This window comes from Cupressus sempervirens, chromosome 4 (assembly GCF_028749045.1).
Source record: "Cupressus sempervirens isolate cs-2001-9-10 chromosome 4, ASM2874904v1, whole genome shotgun sequence".
In the NCBI taxonomy this organism is placed as follows: domain Eukaryota; kingdom Viridiplantae; phylum Streptophyta; class Pinopsida; order Cupressales; family Cupressaceae; genus Cupressus; species Cupressus sempervirens.
The window spans coordinates 212,690,245-212,711,726 of record NC_143121.1 but is presented as its reverse complement, the minus strand read 5'-3'; positions in this window follow the sequence as shown (position 1 = coordinate 212,711,726).

Here is a 21,482-nt window from a genome sequence, read left to right as displayed (position 1 = left end):
CCATGACACTTTCAGCCAGGTGACATGGTCCTCAAAGAAAACATGAAAGTCCAAGCAGATCAAGAAAAGAAAGGCAAGTTTGAACCTACCTGGCTTGGTCCTTATGTTGTCACTAAATCCTTTGGCTTTAGAGCCTATTAGCTATCTACACCAGAAGAACTCTTGAATGATCCTACTAACATCATTCATCTCAAGAATTTCTATGCTTGAAGATCCTTGGTATACCTAGCTTTTTAAAAATACAAAAAAAAATTAGTAAAGCTCGAAATAAGCGTCCAATGGTGAAAACTTGGCAATTCAAGCACCTTGGATAGGTACCTTGGTGAAAATCTGGTAATTCAGGTGCCTTGTGTACTAAGACTAATCCATTATCTATCACTATCCTATCCCTCATCCATTCACCCACCATCCCATAAAACACATGCTTGTTCCCTTGGTGTTCCAATCAAATATCCCACATCTAATGAAGCTTGTAAATCTTGTACGTCAGCTTGTAAATCTTGTACCAAAGCTTGTATTATACCTTGTAAATCTTGTATCATCCCTTGTATCATAGCCTATATATCCAAATCTTGTCCAAAGCTTGTACCATATTCTAGCTTGTAAATAATCTTGTATCCTAGCTTGTATCCTATCACATGCACACAAAGAATCCCATTTTCACTTAAGCTTTTTGCAAACCATCTACCTGCCCACCTATCAAATATTACAGACATCCCACCCTTCACAAACATTTCCATCTCACAAAACAAAAACATGAACAACCTTGTACATTTGTAGCATATCTTGGTCTGTCAGCTTGTACATCCTCTTTAGCTTAGTACCATTGTATCTATCTAGCTCTTGTGTCAGTTCTTCCTTGATCAGCATCTTGCACACATTGCACAACCCTTGGTTAGCTATTCCAATGCATACTTTAGCTAGATCTCCTGTCACCAAAGTGTTATCCTTCTTAGTTCAGCTTGCTAGACACATCACTCATCCAGATCCATCAGTTTAGGTGCTCTCTAATAGATCCTTGTAGGATATAGCTTTCCTCATGTCTAATCTTGGTTTGTTAGTACCTTGTCTTACCCATCTCATTGGAAAATGGCTCTCTTTTGAATTTTTTCTTTCTTTTTATTTAGAATCTTCCCTTTTGGGTCTTGAAGTATCTTTTCCAAATAATCTTTTTGTTCTCTCCTCAAGGTTACCACGATCTTCCATATCATGGTATACTATGAATGGGGCAATTCGAGCATAAGTTCTTGACTAGGTCTTTTGTTTGTTTTTTTTCTACTTGTGGGTTACCTAGTGTCGGTTCCACGATGCTTCCTCTTCGACTCATGTGCGATGCTGGGACAATCCTTGCATGTTTGTTTTAAGTTAGTTCGTCATTCCTCTAGATGGTTGGTGAAAAGGCCTTGATGTTCTTGGTAACTGAAATGTCCATTTTTTGATTTTATATGATATTTCATGCCTCTAATCAGATTTTCAAAATCAAACAACCAATATCACAAAGATCCACCAAATTTCTCAATAAACCCCAAATTGGGTATGCCAGAAATAGTGCCAAAAGCTTCACAGCTTCACCTATTATTAATAAATCTGAAAGTGGAAATTTTTATAAAAATTTGAGCAGTATAACGGCCTATAAAATGATATTTCTAGATCTATATAACATGCACACAATAGCTTCCAAATGGAGGACAAAAACAATGCTCATCGAGCTCACGAAAATAGCACAAAATAACCCAGAATCACCACAAAAACTTAATAATCTATCATAGAATTATAATAATATCTAAATAAATATATTCAGCTCTATTTTAACATTTAAAAGTCTGATATAGAGCAGCAACCCAAACTGATATGAAATACTCAACTGAAAACACCAAACTCTTACAAAAACACACCCGAAAACTCACAAATCTGCACTGTTCAGCACAAAGGAAAACTCTGCATGAGCATGCACATGGAATGGCTTCAAAATTCCATCTTTAGCCTTCTTGAAAACCTAAAAACTCCCATTCTTGGGTCTCCTTCTCCACAGGTTTGGCAGCCTCTGAAGAATAACAAAGAAATGAGCAAAAATCAAGTTCTGGAATGAGCCCAAAATGCTTCCAAACCCCTTAAAAGAGGGAATAACCCTAACTCACATCCAAGAGGGGTTAATAAAATGTATTTTAATAATAATTTTCATTTATTAATCCATTAGCTTCCAAAGCTTATCCCCTTTTTTTGAAACTTCACCTTTTTGGGCCTGCCTACCTTAGCAAAGATTATTATTTTTAATTATTTGAAAAGGGGACATGACAAGTCCTCCCCTTCCAAATATTTCTTGTCCTCAAGCAATGGCTGAAAAATAGACCAATCAATCCACCTGGATCCCAAATGTAGTCATGAACTATACTATTGCCAATTAACACAGGCTCCTGCAATATCCTCTGCAATATAACCAAGAGGAATCCATAATCAAACTGACAATTACTGCTCAACCAAACTCCAAAGTCACAACTTCCACAGTTAGAAACCCATGAGACACAAACTCTTAGAATATCAAAACTCAAGTAAAGTGGACGAATCAAATTTCCAACACAGTAAATACCATCAACGCATCCCACTGGCCTATACAGAATGTACAATCCAACTCTGCAACAATGGTGAATGCTCTCGAATGAAACTGTACCAAGTATGGAGAATCCACACACTGTACAAATCCTACAATCAACACAACTCTGCAGATCACTGGCCACTGTCTCATAACCATAACTCCCATGCACCCCTAATGGTGAAAAGCCATCACAAGATAAACAACAAGAAATGGAACCCAAACCAAGTTTGTCTGCCATCAACTCCTCAGCACAAGGATCAAATGCTAACTGATGTACATACCCTGCAATTTAAATGTTGATAAAAAAACCAACCTCATTCAATAGCTCACCATCAACAAGTGATACAACCCACGGTGATTGATCACTAGCTAAGTCAAGAGATGTCATAGCCAAATGAGTAGAATCAATAACAACACCCATTGAAGCATCACTCCAAAACTCTTACTCTAAGTCATGTATTATCAAGCTGTCAACTGCAGGACCTATTTCCATGTCATGCCCATCACAACTCTCATCCCAAGGCATCAAACTATCCCATAATTGATGATAAGCACTAGGAACCAAAGTACATCTCTGTATCATCATCTCATCAACATGGTCATCAAAGGTGAATTGATGAGCATACCTCACAATGTAATGTCGATAGAATGCGCCAATCTCAGTCAGTGGCTCAGACTGCAATCCAGATGTAACTAACTGTAATTGATCACTAACCAAGTTGGAACTAACTACTACCTCTGAAGACATCACAAAGGGAGTAGTATTACTGGCAGGAACCATGCGAACTGTCGGCTCACCAACATCACACATGGTCTTTGATACATCATCTCTAGCCTTCGTGCCATTAGTACTAGAGGTCACCACCATGTTAGGCATACCACAATAATCTATTGCAGCACCCAACTCAACTAAACTTGACTCTAGTGGGGAAAAACTCGATATGCCAATGTTAGTATCAAGGATCGATGCATCCCCATCTCCACTATCTTTGACAATCTTGACCATGGACATCCTCGGATCACCAGACACCATAGCTTGTGACTGTATAGAATCTGGTAAAGACTTTAGTTGCTCTAACTCCATGGTCACCTTAGCCAAATGAAACTTTGACTCCTTGAAAGCCAACTGTGTACTCTGAAGAATCTCAGAAGTCACCTCAAGCTGCTGAGTAAGCTCACTCACCTCATCTTCCTTGGCCAACAATGCATCATATGTTGTACTGCCCCACTCCATAAGATAATCTCTATTGGCTACCAACTGTATATAATCTTGTCTCAGAATCCGCATAGCCTCCCATAAAGAGTGGAACTCTGTCAAGAAAAGATAACTGCCTCCCTGCTCATCATTAGTAGGAGAACCCCATCCATAAACTGCTAACAACTAACGAGCAACATCAAAATGCTAGCAAGCAATAGCAATGTCTCGCTCACTAACTCTCAACTGATTAGACACATGATGGCACTGGCTAGATTGTCTCCTACAAACCACCTCTAATGCACTATCTAAAGGAGTATCCTCAAAGTTACTAGTCTCTAGAGTATTACCATCCATATCCTGTGAATCAACTCCAAAGCTCATATCAACATATGGAGTATCAAAAACTGTAGCACTGATGTCTAACTCCTCTGTACCAAAAGAAACTGCCAAGGAAACTAAGTCTTCAAAACTACCCACTGCATCCTCTTGGATGTCATCAATGCCAATATGATCCTGGGACTCATCTGTACACACTGCCAAATATGAAAGATCATCAACACATTTCAACAATTATGGTCGATTGGATATATTAACAAAACCCAACATCGGTGTATAAAAACTAATACCAGCATCGAACAAGCTGCTAGCACAAGAAAAGACAACACCCTGCAATCTGCTAGTCAAATCCATGATAGCACCCAAACAAACACTACTACCAAAAAGTGTTAAAGATCTCCAGTCAACTAAATCCCAAACGCTAATATAACAATCTCGAGTCCATATTTCTAAACTAGAATCAGCTGGTAACTCAAGAAAACTCCTCACCTGAGTAATATGACCAATACCAACTAACTCCATATACCTGTCATGATAAGATAATGAAGTCACAATACTATCTTTGTCCACTTTCAGCTGGCTGGAAAAATCATGTGAAGTACTACCAGCCTCAACCTCATGTGTCAAAGCATCTAATTGTGCTTGGTACTCTTTCTCAACAAAGTCATGAATGCTCAATGTCTGCTCATCTCTACCAGGTATCTCACCATCATACACAACAACATCCTCATAATCATCATCTAAACCCACTATGCTGTAGTCACTACCTATTGTAACTATACCATCCTAAATACCTGTGACATCACCCTTTGACGACCTGTATACAATTGTCTCAATTTGAGTATCAAGTTAACCATTACTATCAATCTGCGTAATATCCTTTCTCACTACCTCCTGCAGTGGAGTAGAATCTGAGACCTTAGCCTGGCTATAAGCTAGTTTCTCAAACTCCTCATGCAAGTTCTTGGTAATTGTGTCATCTGCCCTATGAGAAAATCTGCCAAATAGAAATCCAATCAACTTATCCACCGTAGCTGGGTTGGAAAACATGTCATTCATTATACGGTGGTGCTTAACCAACTGTTCAGACATGTCATGGCTTATTTTCCTAAGTTTATCTCGAATGTCTAAATAACCATCCTTTCTACTGTTTTGACTCTGGATATCAATTGTCCAAGATCGTGTCCTCTAAGACTCTATACTATACCTGTCCATTCTGAATAAAGTAGAGTGTAATCTCAATAGGTTATAACTTCTTCAAACAGCAAGAACTACCATGCAATTGATTAGAAGTAGCATGCAACCATAGATTTTGACATGCAGCTGATTAGAAGCAACATGCAACCACCAAATTCACCAAGAACTAACATGCAAATGATTAGAAGTAGCATGCAACCATAGATTTTGACATGAAACTGATTAGAAGCAACATGCAACCATAAATTATGACATGCAAGATCTGGATAGTTGTCAAAACTGACATGCAAGATCTGGGTAGTTGTCAAAACTGACATGCAAACTTTTACAAACCCTCAGGCTGGAAACATCATGGCTTTGATACCAATAAAATGTCTCTTTTTTGATTTTATATGATATTTCATGCCTCTAATCAGATTTTCAAAATCAAACAACCAATATCACAAAGATCCACCAAATTTCTCAATAAACCACAAATCGGGTATGCCAGAAATAGTGCCAAAAGCTTCACAGCTTCACCTATTATTAATAAATCTGAAAGTGGAAATTTTCACAAAAATTTGAGCATCATAACAGCCTATAAAATGATATTTCTAGATCTGTATAACATGCACACAATAGCTTCCAAACGGAGGACAAAAACAATGCTCACCGGGCTCACAAAAATAACACAAAATAGCCCGAAATCACCACAAAAACTTAATAATCTATCATAGAATTGTAATCATATCCAAATACATATATTCAGCTCTATTTTAACATTTAAAAGTTTGATATACCGCAGCAACCCAAACTGATATGAAATACTCAACCGAAAACACCAAACTCTTACAAAAACACACCCGAAAACTCACAAATCTGCACTGTTCAGCACAAAGGCAAACTCTACATGAGCATGCACATGGAATGGATTCAAAATTCTATCCTTAGCCTTCCTAAAAACCTGAAAACTCCCATTCTTGGGTCTCCTTCTCCACAGGTTTGGCAGCCTCTGAAGAATAACAAAGAAATGAGCAAAAATCAAGTTCTGGAATGAGCCCAAAATGCCTCCAAACCCCTTAAAAGAGGGCATAAACCTAACTAAAATCCAAGAGGGGTTAATAAAACATATTTTAATAATAATTTTCATTTATTAGTCCATTAGCTTCCAAAGCTTATCCCCTTTTTTCGAAACTTCACCTTTTTGGGCTTGCCTGCCTTAGCAAAGATTATTATTTTTAATTATTTGAAAAGGGGACATGATAGTAACCTTGGCAATTAACCAATAGTCCTATAGAAAATCTAGTGCTCAACTACATGGCACTGGTACTTCTCTTTGAAGTATCCCCCTGCTCAATACGCTTCAATGGATTTTCTTCATCTCCATTATCCCCCATCCATATCTAGCATCCGTCTATCCTACCCTAGCTTGTGCATCAATATCTCTTTGAATCAATCATCACCTTTAGCTTTAGAGATCCACAATCCTAGTCTTAAGGATCCACCAAGCCTCACCTTTCGAGATCCACAATCCTAGTCCTAGGGATCTTTGAAACCCATCTTCTGCTAATCTGACTTTTTGAAATCTTGTTGCATCATCTTTTTAATCCCCTCATCCTTTTGCTATCCTGGTTTCCTTTCTATAGTGCTCTGGTCCTTCATCCTCCATCTCCCCTAAATTCTTAAGCTTTCTTTCTCTTGTGCATCTAATAGCCCTTTATCATTCTCCCATAGTGAGAGTTTGAGCTAATTCAGTCCCTTCTCTTTGCCAATCTGAGTCTCCTTGCTCATCCCAGATTCTTGAATTTTTCAAGAAGTCGTCGGGCCTCATTTTCTCTCCCTGCCGCCTTCTTGAGGGGGCATCTCGTAGTCCATTCTTTCCTCTTCTGCTCTAGCCTTGGGCATCTTATTTTCTTATCTTTGATGCCATGCCACTTCCGACATCACATCAAAGAGGGGCAAAATGTAGACACCTAAAATTCCTTAGAAAATAAAGTATTTTTATTTTTTGAAAAGTCTCTGATGACATCATCATTTATTAATTAATTAATTAATTTATCTATTTATTTATTTTTATGCCATTAAATCCCTTTGTCTTAATTAAAAATATTTAATTAAGGAATCCTTCCCAAAAATGTTTAAATCTTATTTAAACATTATTTCCTTGTTTATTAATTATTTAATTAATAAATTGACCAAAAATTCTAAAATAAATAATTAATTAATTTTTTGTCCAAAACATGGCCAATTTCCTTAAGATCACTAACCTCTTCCAAAATCTTCTAATCCTTCTTTAATTTCGATTAAAGGCTAATCCCATCATTTTCTACCCTTAATCCCAACTCAAAATATTTAACTAAGGTTAAATATTAATCCTCATACTCATTAATTATGTTTTAAAGAATATCTCCTCAACCCAAACCCTTGGAATGAATAACACTTTATTTATTTCTTAAAAACCTTTTATCCTCATCCTAAGAAATTCTAGACTCTTCTAGAAGGTCTTTATCCTCATCCTAAGCCTATCCCTAACCCTTTTTTTAGCCTAATCCACCCCATCCACCCATACTAACCAAGCTTAGCTACTAACTCACCCACCCTTATTGAATGTCATCCACTTGCATATCTCTAACATCCCTAATCTAATCCTAAACCCAAGCCTAATCCCCCCCAACCTTGTCACATTCTCTAAACAAGCTTAAGACTTTCCTAAGCCAAGCAAAGTCAACAATCTCAACTCCCTCCAAAATATCCCAACCACCTAGCCATGAATGCTCTTACAAGGCCATAAAGACTCTTACAAACCCATTCATTGCTCTTACAAGCCATTTATGAGGGTCTTTAAGGCCTTGAGCCTTCTTTGTTGATTCATCCTTGCCCTTTCCTCCATCCACTCACCTTGTGACATGTGTCACTCTCTGATTGGCTATAAAGAAACACAATCCATGTGCTCTCCTCTCATGCAATCTAAGCCCTCCATAAGCTTTTTCCTTTCCTTCCATCTTAGCCCTCCATCCCTCAAGCCTCTTGCCTATAAATTGGATCCCCTCTCAAGCCATATCATCACAACCTTTAAGCTAAAGTTATAATGCTAGTTTGAGAAAAAAAGCCTTTAACCATACCCTTATAATTTCATATTGAGAGCTCACAAAGCTACCAATTTGCCATTTTCCATCTTCATTGAAGCATAGTTTGAGTATCTTGACCACACATCCCACATCCACATAATAGACTCATCCCTAAATCAAGTGACCATCCTCATTGGGAGAGCCATTCCATGGCTCATACTCTCATTTGAGGGTTTTCACTTTGTCTATCTTATATGCTATGTTTTTTATGCTAGTTAATGCTTTGGTCTTTTAATAGATTAGTGTTTCTTGCTAACATATTATCTCATAGTCCGTTCTCTCCTCTTCTGCTCTAGCATTGGGCATCTTATTTTCTTATCTTTTATGCCATGCCACTTGCGGCATCACATCAAAGAGGGGCAAAATGTAGACACCTAAAATCCCTTAGAAAATAAAGTATTTTGATTTTCTAAAAAGTCCCTGATGACATCATCATTTATTAATTAATTAATTTATTTTTATGCCATTAAGTCCCTTTGTCTTAATTAAAAATATTTAATTAAGGAATCTCTCCCAAAAATGTTTAAATCTTATTTAAACGTTATTTCTTTATTTATTAATTATTTAATTAATAAATCGACCAAAAATCACAAAATAAATAATTTATTTATTTTTTGTCCAAAACTTGGCCAATTTCCATAAGATCACTAACCTCTTCCAAAATATTCTAACCCGTCTTTAATTTCAATTAAAGGCTAATCCCATCATTTTCTACCCTTAATCCCAACTCAAAATATTTAATTAAGGTTAAATATTAATCCTCATATTCATTAATTATGTTTTAAAGAATATCTCGTCAACCCAAACCCTTGGATTGAATAAAACTTTATTTATTTCCTAAAAACCTTTTATCCTCATCCTAAGAAATTCTAGACTCTTCTAAAAGGTCTTTATCCTCATCCTAAGCCTATCCCTAACCTCCTTTTTAGCCTAATCCACCCCATCCACCCATACTAACAGGCTTAGCTACTAAATCACCCACCTTGATTGAATGCCATCCACTTGCATATCTCTAACATCCCTAATCTAATCCTAAACCCAAGCCTAATCCCCCCCTAACCTTGTCACATTCCCTAAGCAAGCTTAGGACTTTCCTAAGCCAAGAAAAGTCAACAATCTCAACTCCCTCCAAAATATCCCAACCACCCAGTCATGAATGCTCTTACAAGGCCATAAAGACTCTTACAAACCCATTCATTGCTCTTACAAGCCATTTATGAGGGTCTTTAAGGCCTCAAGCCTCCTTTGTTGACTCATCCTTGCCTTTTCCTCCATCCACTCACCCTGTGACATGTGTCACTCCCTGATTGGCTATAAGGAAGCACAATCCATGTGCTCTCCTCTCATGCAATCTAAGCCCTTCATAAGCTTTTTTCTTTCCTTCCATCTTAGCCCTCCATCCCTCAAGCCTCTTGCCTATAAATTGGATCCCCTCCCAAGCCATATCATCACAACCTTTAAGTTAAAGTTATAATGCTAGTATAAGAAACAAAGCCTTTAACCATACCCTTATAATGCCAAATTGATAGCTCATAAAGCTACCAATTTTCCATTTTCCATCTCCATTGAAGCATAGTTTGAGTATCTTGAGCATACATCCCACATCCACATAATAGACTCATCCCTAAATCAAGTGACCATCCTCATTGGGAGAGCCATTCCATGGCTCATATTCTCATTTGAGGGTTTTCACTTTGTCTATCTCATATGTTATGATTTTTATGCTAGTTAATGCTTTGGTTTTTTAATAGATTAGTGTTTCTTGCTAACATATTTCTCATATATAGGTCCCACTGTACTTGCTTGCCCGCATTACTTAAATGTCAAGAAAGTCCATATTGCGGGTAAGCACTAACCCTAGATCTTATTTGAATCTATGATGATCAAAATCTTCTGTGACTATATACTTAGTTAGCTAGACAGACCAATGAGGCGCTTCCTTTGTATTCCAGCTCACCTGACAATTTGCCACACAAGCAGGTCCCCAATTAAAATATGAGAAAGTGGTGTCTGACATCATCTTTTCCATGCATCAAGCTGGCACATCCTTGCTTTCCTTATTGAATGAGCAATTCTTTATTGCAGGCTTGTGCCAACCCTTGATCTTTGAAGGATCTACAGTTGACAAAGGTCTGATCATATTTGGATGAGAAACCTCTTTAACGGCACAACTAGTAATACATGTCAGCAATCACTTTACAACTTGGCATACTACAACATATATTAAGGCTTCCCAACCCCACCTTACTATGTGTCAAAAAATTGCTTGCCCACTCTATTTAAAAGCCTTGCACTTGAATATTGTGGGAATGTGGTACTAGTTGATCTAAATGAGATTGATGTTCATACAAAATTAATAATACTTCAAGCATTTTTTAATAAAATAATCCAATCAAAAAGAAAATGATCAATGAATTTTAAAACAAGCTTTTAATAAAACCATGCTCGCATAAGCCTGTCCTTAGGGTAAAATGATAAACCATTAAAAACATTTTTCTAAAAGTATTTCGAGGGTTTTTCAAAACTAGGGTAAAATAAGACAGGGCACTAGGGTTTTGAGAAATTCTCTGAAGACAAACTTTGAAAATTTAATAGCATTTCAAAGACACAGAGACCAGGCTATGAACTAGGGCAATCTAAGGGTTTCAAAAATACAAGGAACAAAACCCTAATTTGCAAGACACAAAGACTCAAATAATTTTTCACTAAAAATTTTCTAAAATTTTTGCATTGTGAAAAATCAAATAAACACCATGGATAAGTTGATGGGAACTCTTCAAACCCATGAGGACCAGATAAACAGATCAACAACTACTTTCTAAGAGTAATATTTCAAGGCTCAAGAGAATTTAAGAGGTAGGGGTAGAGGTAGAAATGGCTCTTGTAGAGGTTCAAGAAGTAGAGGTCATGTAAGGAATGGTCAAAGGAATGCTTATGTAGAAAGCTTAGGATGAGCAAGCAACCAAGAGGGAGCAAGAACCTCTAAAAATAAGTCTAGAAGAGGTAAGAAGAATTACAACTCTAATAAGAGAAATGTTGAATGCTACTCCTATCATAAGTATGGGCATTATACAAGTGAATGCTAGAAGAAATAGGGTGATCAATCAATGCAGAATGCTAATGTGGCTGATGTGAACATGGAAAATGCAATCAATCCCATAGCCTTCATCATGTGCAACATTGGTGAAGAAGGAAGCCCTAAGGTATGGTACCTGAATAGTAGATGTAGCAACCACATGAGTGTTAATGAAAGTTTATTTTCTTTTATTGATAAGACTTTTAAGTCTAAAATTAAGATGGGAGATAATGGAATGATTCCTATAGTGGGAAAAGTATCTATCATTGTTTGCGCCAAGAAAGGTGAGAAGAAGGAAATATAGAATGTGTATTTTTCCCTTAGTATGAAACACAATTTGATGAGTGTTGAAAAACTAATTAAAAAATGATACAAGGTCATAATGGAAAATGAAAAGTGTTTCATTCATGAGATGGATGGGAGTAATAGATTACTTACTGTTGGGTGATGCGACGCGCTCCCCTGCCCACAGGTGGTTAATTATGTGGTGTTCCATGTTCACTAATAGTCATGGCTTTTGGTGCAATGGCAAATGGGCCCTACAATTGGTATCAGAGCCTGGTTTTGGCTTGGTTATGGGTTCAAATCTCCCCGGTGCCTTCCCGACCCGCGTAAGCACCTGGTACGCGCGTCGAGGGGGAGATTGTTGGGTGATGCGACATGCTCCCCTGCCCACAGGTGGTTAATTATGTGGTGTTCCATGTTCACTAATAGTCATGGCTTTTGGTGTAACGACAAATGGGCCCTACACTTACAACAGTCCAAATGACAAAGAATTTGATGTTTCTATTGAAGATAGAGATATGTTTCTTTTCTCAGGTCAGTGCTACACCTCCTAAGTATGCATGTACAATAGTATATCAGCAATCAACTCTTAGGAGTGTGATTGAAGACCCCTCCAAGCTTTGGCATCTTAGGTATGGACATCTTGACTTTGCTAGTATAAATTTGTTGTCCAAGAAAAGAATGGTAGATGATTTTCCAAGCATAGTAGATTCCTATGGAAAGTGTGAGGCTTGCATTTTAGATAAGCAACATAGGCTTCTTGTTAATTCTAGAAATTCTAGAAGTGCTACATTACCATCAGAATTGATGCATTTTGATTTGGTAGGCCCTATGCAAACTACTTCTATTAGAGGGAGTACCTATTTTATGACATTCATAGATGATTTTAGTCATAGGACATGGATGTATTTTTTGAAAAATAAATCTAATACATTTAATAAATTTGTTGAATTTAAAGCCTTGGCTGAAAAAGAATGTGGACACTATATAAAGGTCCTTAGATTAGATAGAGGAAGGGAGTATACCTCCAATATGTTTGTAAATTTTTGTAGGAAAAATGGCATAAGAATAGAGCTTATAGCAAGTTATACTCCATAGAAAAATCGAATGGTTGAGAGAAAAAATAGACCATTATTGAAATGGCTAGAAGCATGATGAAGGCAAAGGTACTCTAAACTAAATATTGGGGAGAAGCTATAGTAACAACTACATATTTGATCAATAGGTGTCCTACAAAGTGAGTTTGTAACAAAATACCTCTTGAGGCATGGTCAAGGAATAGATGGAGAGTTGAATATTGGAGACTATTTAAATATGTAGCATATGTACACATGCCTAAAGAACAAAGATAAAAGCTGGATGACAAAGGTGTGAAGTGCATCTTTACAAGGTACAACTCAGAATCAAAGGCCTATAGGCTATATGATCTAATCACCAAGAAGATCATCATTTCAAAAGATGTGGAGTTTCTTGAAAATCAATCATGGGATGGCTTGGTAGATGAATCCTCAAGCACTTTAAGTAAAGTGACTACTATTGAAGAGGAAGAAGATGACATTGGTGAATAGCACTAATATGGAGCAACAAAAATAGATTGTAGACAAAGGCAAAAAGGGAAGTAAGCCTTCACATGTCGAGTAATAGCTGCAAGCACATCAAGATAGCCATGAGCTAGTATACAAAATAGTAGTAGCAACAATACTGAAAATTTAGATCCGACTCTCGCCTCCCTATTGCCAAGAAAGACTAAGAGTCTAAGGGGGATATACGAAGATGAAAGGTATGAGGAAGATTATGATGAGAGTGTATATTTTGCATTATTTTTTCATAGTGATCTAATTTATTTTTGGAAAGTTATGAATGAAGAGAAATAGTGTAATGTCATGGATGACGAAATAGATGCTATTGAAAGGAATGAGACATGGGAGTTAACTACTTTGCCTCCCAAGAAACAAGTAACTAAAGTGAAATGGGTTTACAAGACCAAGTGCAATGTTAAAGCAAAAATAGATAGGCATAAGGCATGTTTAGTGGTCAAGGGGTACAAGTAGCACTATGACAGAGATTATGATAAGACATATGCCCTAATTGCAAGAATGGAAACTATGCATGCTATCATAGCAATTGTAGTCCAACACAAATGGAAGGTATATCAAATGGATGTGAAGTCTGCGTTCTTGAATGGAATATTAAAAGAAAAAAGTTTATGTGGAGCAGCTACTTGGTTATGAAGTTTTGGGTGAAGAATAAAGTGTATAAATTGAAGAGAGCACTATATGGGCTCAAGAAAGCTCCATAGGTATGGAACTATAGGATTGACTTATATTTGATGAGCAATGGCTTCAACAAAAGTGACGGTGAGCCCACACTTTACATTAATGTAGCAAATGGTAATGGTTTGATTGTTGTCTTGTACGTTGATAACTTGATCTTCACTAGAAATGATAATTTCCTAATTGGTGAGTTCAAGGAGGCCATGAAAAATGAATTTGAAATGACATATCTAGGTCTCTTGAAGTACTTTCTAAGCATAGAAGTAAAACAAATTCATGATGGAATCTTCATCTCTCAAGAAAAATATGCAAGGTAGATCTTGGAGAGATTCAAGATGTAGAACAATAAGGCAGCTCCAACACCAACAACAGTAAGTCTAAAGTTGAGCAAGGAAGATCGTAGCAGAAGTGTGAATCCAACACTATACAAGAGTATGGTTGAAATTTTGATGTATTTGATTGTAACTAGGCTAGACATAATGCATGTAGTAAGTTTGATTTCCAGATTTATGAAAATAACAAAGGATTCCCTGGCAACTGGGAAAGAGGATCTAATAGTACCAAGGGATTTGGGATTTTCAATACTACAAAAAATAATTTCAAGTTGGTCGGTTACATAGATAGTGATCGGGCTAGTAATTTAGATGATAGGAAGAGCACTTTTGGATACATTTTTCATATGGGATAAGGTGCAATCTCATTGGCATCCTAGAAGAAATCTATTGTTTCTCAATCTACATCAAACGATGAATACATAGTAGCAAATGCAACAACATGTCAAGCTATTTGGTTAAAAAGGATCTTGATAGATTTGAATGAAAGGCAAGAGGATGTAACCACAATTTATTGTGACAACATCTCCTCAATTGCATTATCTAACAATGTAGGCTTGCATGGGAAAAGTAAGCACATAGAGAGTTTGTGGAGAATTGAGATATCAAAATAAAATTTTGCAAGTCTAAGTAGCAACTAGTAGACATTTTTACTAAACCTTTAGGAATTGAAACTTTTGTACACCTAAGAGAGTCTTGGTGTAGTTGATTTGGATCAAGAGTGATCCTTATTTTTTTGGCTTAGGACAAAGGGGGAGTGTTGAAATATTTAATGTAGGTAGGTCGATTGCCCTTGGAGCTAAATGCCCACCTACCACCCTAATGACTAGTAGAATTGTCAAAAACTTTAATGCATAGTAGGTGAGTTCAAAATTGAAAAATAAGAAGGAAAACATTTTTAGTAAGAGACAAAAATGAATGAATCAGTTTCATTTGATCATTTGAAGAAGTTGAAAGGTTGTAGAAGAGCACATTACAGAGAAAAGAAGTTGATCAACAGATCAAGTCAGAAGACAAAAGGAAGTTAGTTTTCATGTCTACAGTTGCATGTGTTCTCTCTAGTAATTCTATAAGTTCATTGTTTTGGATTTGTTCTATGAAGCAATGATTGCTCCAGGCATTGTTGTATGTAGCCATTAGAGCTATAAGTTTAAAGTTTAAAGTTTAAAATTTTAGTAGTTTGAAGATTTTAGGGTTTTCTGGTTGAAGTTGAATGCTCCCAAATTTTGTAATAGTTTTGTTGAATAGAATAGAAAGCAAGCAAGAAGTAGGCATACATGGAAATCTATTGTTCTTCTTCTATTTATCATTGCATGTTTTCCATTTGATAAGTTAATTGTTGAAATCTTCATCCTTCGACTCTCTACATTTTAATGACATTCTGTTATACTACCCACTCGATCTAGTCTTAGATTGGGTTACATCTCTTTAGTTATTACCAAGCTCACTTGGCATACTTTTGTGCTGAGTTGCCCTTGTGTGTTGAGTACACTCATCTTCCTCTTGTGCCGAGTTTACTCCACCGTTTGCCTATCACTTGACACTCTCTTGTGTTGAGCATTCTCACTTGACACTAGTTGTTGCTGAGCAAATTTTTTAAAGTATTGTGATTTATTTTTCACACACTTGAGCACAATTAGATCAGTCGAAGATGTTTATGATCCTGTTTAACTCAAGAAAGAGTGGTGGTAAATGGCCACACCTGAATAACAAATAAGCTAAACATTAAATCAAAACCTATTGCTCAGGGGTAAGGCATCTCAATAGAAAATAAGCAATGCTAAATTATAATTCTAATTAAGATTCTTATAATATACCAATTCTACACAAAGCCGAGGTTCCAAATTTTATCTAGAGAAAACAACATCCAGTATCACCAAAGTTATTTAGAGTTAATTTATTGATTTTCTAAATTTCAAATATTTAATTTCTATGCAGTTATAATTAGTTTGGACCAACTCCATTCAATCTCACGACCTTTCATTTGATGCAGATAGAGTACTATATCAATTGAACTACTAACCCATCTTCAATATGAAACTAATTTATTTTTAATTACCCTTGGAATCAGGTTGCAGCTTTAAAGACTTTTAATATGAATCTATACTATATCTTCAATTACAACTTATTTACACCAACTAAGACATAAATCTAGGGCCTTCCATTTACAATTAGAATACTTCTCGAAATTTTCATTAGACTCTTCATTCAAAAACTGACACTTCAAAATCATTAGAAAGGGCCAGTGCAGAAATCATCCTCTGAACAGTAACAATGCATTTCGCCCTAATAACCCATACTTTTCTCCATCACTCAAATATTGTTAGAGATTTTCTTCCAAATAAATTAGGTTTTTTGCAAAGTCATTATAGATTTTTATTTGAAAACTAGACTCTGCAAGCGATAATGAATCCTTCGTGGTAACTACAACGAAGTTACGCGTTGTTTCCTCTGAAACTTCACTACAGCTGATGATAATGCTCTCTCATTGGTTGGAGATAGTTGAGAGCAACGTCTACGCGTTACGGGCAAGTTCCATCAAATTCTTCGTCTTTTTAATTCCATCTTTTGGTCCTTCATCTTTCAAGGAAAATAATGAGAAACCAAAATAATTAAAAATTCAATTCAATTTCACGAATGGAGCACGGCAACGCGTAGAGGATAGAGGATAGTTCGTGGGTAACTTCACCACAACTAACACGAACGTTACGCCATTGATCTCCGCGTGAATTTGTTCTATAAAAGGGCATTTGTAGAGGTTGAAGACACATTATTCGTTGTTGGGGTGCAGTGTAGGGGCATTGTGGGGAAAATTAAAGTAATGAAGGTCGTTGGTGCAAGGAAGAGATCAGATTTTAACAAATATTTTTGGTGAGAGTAGTGAGTTTATCTCTAATGAGCTTTTGGTATGACAGCAAAATTTAGAGATATGGAAGCTGCTACATTTGTTCTCATTTTGGTGTGATTAGCTCCTGTGAGATTAGCTCCTGTGATTTTGGTTCTCATTTTGGTGTGATTAGCTCCTGTAATTTTTATTTGGCTTTCTTGGAGCAAATTTGGAAACTGGAAGTGCCGGGATATAAGACTCTTAGTACAATTGAAAAGGATTTTACTAATCGTAAAACTTGGAGTTTTCCATTGTTTTATTTTAATATTATTTTTCTTTTTCTGTGCAAGGACGCACCGTCCCTGTTCTGCTTTGAGGATCAACTTTATTTTATTTTAATATTATGTCTAACAATTATCAAAGAAAGCAGTTAATAGCGAGTTAATTTCACTCTTAAATAAACGAAAATGACCATTCTGTAATATTAGTCATTATATAGTTTGAACTGAAAACCTGATTAATATTTGTAGTCAACTCTGTTAAACAGATATTATCTCCGAATATGCAAATCAGAAGAGCTATTTTTATCCTAACCTTTCTGGTGGTTCTAAGAGTCTTGTATTCCGGCACTTCGCTAACCCAACCCAGTTAATCCTTTCGACAAAGAAGATGCAATCACTTTTCTACTTTCCCAAGTCGGGTCAAGGGATGCCATTTAATATCCAGCAATTACAATTTGGTGAGTTGACCATTTCTAGTTTTTTTGTTTTATTTATTTGTTATCTTTGACTTTTTAATATTATATTATTAATATTTTAAGATCTCTAGAGCGTGGTCAATAGAATAAGATATCAAAATAATTCTAAATGTTATTAAGTATTGCTATTATTTTACTAATATTTTTTTTCCTAAAAGAATATTTATATTTTTAAAGTTGAATTTTATTCTAATTATTGAAATTTCATTCAAAGGTCTACTACAGGGACATTGATTTTCAATATTTGTTTTAACACATAGAAAACATTTCTTTTTTTTAAGAATGTGTTAGTGTCATATTTGAACATATAAGGAAAAGAGGGTCTATTTGTGTTTGAATATGAGGTCATCTAGACATAACTATTGCTTTACTAGAAACTCTTAATAATCAGGACAATGATATTGTTTGGTATCAAATTCTAGATTATAAATACATCTTTTTAGATGCATGGAACTCCATAATTATAAACATCTCTTTTTGGACTGCTGCCATCTTAAATCATATGAATCTTCTAAAGAATAAACACAGGAGTATAAAAAGGATTAATAAAAAACTCTACTTGATAATCAATACTTCAAGTAAAAGTAACAAGTTCCAAATTTGTTAAGAAAAAGTAACAAGTTTTGTATCGTGCAAAACTAAGAACCAAATTTTAGGATGATTGAGAAGGAAATGAAGAAAGGGTTGTAGAAAAAGAATCTTATGTTACTATTACTTTATTGTTACCATTCATGGACTCTGTATATATGATTCAAATCTAATGCAATCATAATTATCTCATTAAAAGATGATTATGAGACTAGCCTTAATCATGTGTGAGAGAGATTACGAATGAATTGATAGACACTCACCTTGTGAGATCTACATGATGTCTCAATATCTACCATTTATTTGCATTTTTCTTCTTCTTTATATGTATATATGGACTTGTATACTAGGTAGTTCTACATGTCTGAGTGCGCCCTCAAATCCTTGATGGTTGTTATAGAGATATTAGAAAGGCCCTTGTATTCTTCATCCCTTTACCATTACTTGATTATAAAAACTAGGGATCTTGTTTAGTTCATCTCATATTAGGGTGAAAGTTTTAGTTTCAGATTACTCAATTGTGTTGAATGGTGAAATTTATTTTGGTACATTTTTGTAATCTATCATGTTATGTGGGTTCATGTTTAATATAGTTTATATAATTTCTTCTAGGTTTCTTGGATGACTTGTCTTGAATATTAAAGAGCTAAAGGAGGAGCTGAATATTAAAGTTAAGAAGTTGGCTTTACCTATGGTATTGTAGTACCCTAGCCTATTTTTCTTTATTCATTTTAGATTTTTTTAAAATAATATGAATGGTTTTGATTGTTTGGTTTTAGTTTTGTTTTACTAGTTTTGGTTGTGGTTGTGTTGGTTTTATTAAGAATGGTTCTATTTTGGGACTTACGTACTTTACCTATTAGGGTTTTGGGTCCCCTTTAAGAAATTTATTTTAGCCTTGAATCAAAAAATGACATATGAAGTGAATTTATATTAAGCATATAAATATAAGGAGTTTTGAGATATATTAAATATCCATACATATATTTCTTCTAATTGGACAACTCATTTTTTTTTAGTAATGATCTTTGTGGGTACCATTCTCACCACGGTTTTTACCTTCTAACAAGGATTTCCATGTAACTAAAATCATCATTTCATGTACTATATGTGTGTGCTTATTTTATCAAGTATTATTCTTTATTCAATAATATATAATATATGTTTATAATTATTATGTTAGCAAATCTTATAGATCAATGGTTAAATGCTATTGACATCTGATTATATTTATGCAACCCCTCGCTCTCTTAACACCTATAAAACTTAACATGCCACACCCTCAACCATTTCTTTTGGCCTTGATAAGTCTACATAGCATGTTTTCAAATAATTGTTTTAACCTCATTTTTTGTATCCATTTTTTTTTTAATAAATAATAATCCTACACTAATTAATATTGTCATATTTCTTCACACTTGTGGGTTTTAGCTTCTACTAGTACAACACATTGTTAGGGGTTTGTAAAGTCACACACATGAAAAGAAGGTAATCAATTATTCCAAATTCATTATAAATTCATACTTTTCACTTTTATAAAGACTACATCCATATATAGTTTCAGAAGCCTAAACTCGTAAACATTTTATTTGGTCATGATAACTCCAAAGTATGTATATTTATATACTATGTTGGGTGTATTTTTTTTGATGGATAGGAACTTGATATAGGCCTAGATGTGCCTAAAACCTCTTTGGCTTAGAGCCAAGGACTAAGGGGCATTCAAAGACTTGATCCCTAGTGGGCTCTTTGTCAGCCATTCAACTTCACCAGTAGCTATATGATTGTTATTTACAATGTTGAATTATTGTACTTATCTAATAAATAAGATTTTATCTTAGTGGGCTCTTGTAAGTACCATACAGTATAAGCAAGGTAATGTTCAAAGCATTTATATTGTTATTGATGTAGCCAACATTGCAAAAATAAAAAATTTCTAGTGATATGTTTTTTTAAAATCTTGATTCATGTATTTTATAAATTTAGTTTTCTATCAAGGATGTCTTCATAGAATAACTCCTATCAATTTCATGTTTTCTAATGAATATAGATTTAAATTTTGCACCATTAGTAGCATCCATGTTAGGACTTCTAAGTCCATGAGGAGACAACTATTTGAGTTAGGTGAGAATCTAATTTGGAATTTAGATTAATGTTTTATTTAGTTTAAAATTTAATCTTAATTATCTATATGTACCAATCAAATGAATGAAAAAATTTAAGGTGTGGTTTTAATTTTCGGATTGTGTTGGTTCCTTCATAGCCAAAGAGCACATCTAAGACTCTATACATTATTGATCCACCATTAGTATATGATATTATACAAATATTTACAGATGTATATATTTTAAGATTTTATAGCAAAATGAAGTCATTTGGATAAAAAAAGTAAATGGTCAAAAAGGTTGTCAAAACATTAAATAGTAATTAATGAAACATTTTCCCTATCATATAATTATTTTTAAAAAAAAACCGATTAACCAGCTTGGTAAAAATTCTTTTTAAGGCCTTGATTCTCTTATCATATTCCTTCATTTCTTCATGCTGTTGTATGTAGAAAGCAGTTAAGATGGAGAGTATTTCTTCTCAAAGGTTGTTGAAAGCATGAATATCATCCCAATGGTGCATGGAAAATACCAAGGACAAGGTCTATTTATTGTTACTAGACACATGCCACCACTACCAACATATTTGGCTTGATGATTATACTCGATCTATTGTCAATTTTATATTCCCTTCTTGCCAACATTATTTATCTCAAGTCTTGCCTTAGGATCATTTTCTTTCTTGCTTATGTGGCAAATGTTGACTTGGGAAAAATGGATTGATCTTAATTTAAGATAAATGAATGAGTTATTTTAGGGAAATAAATGAGATATTACATTACAATGATGATGTCATTTGATGTATTCT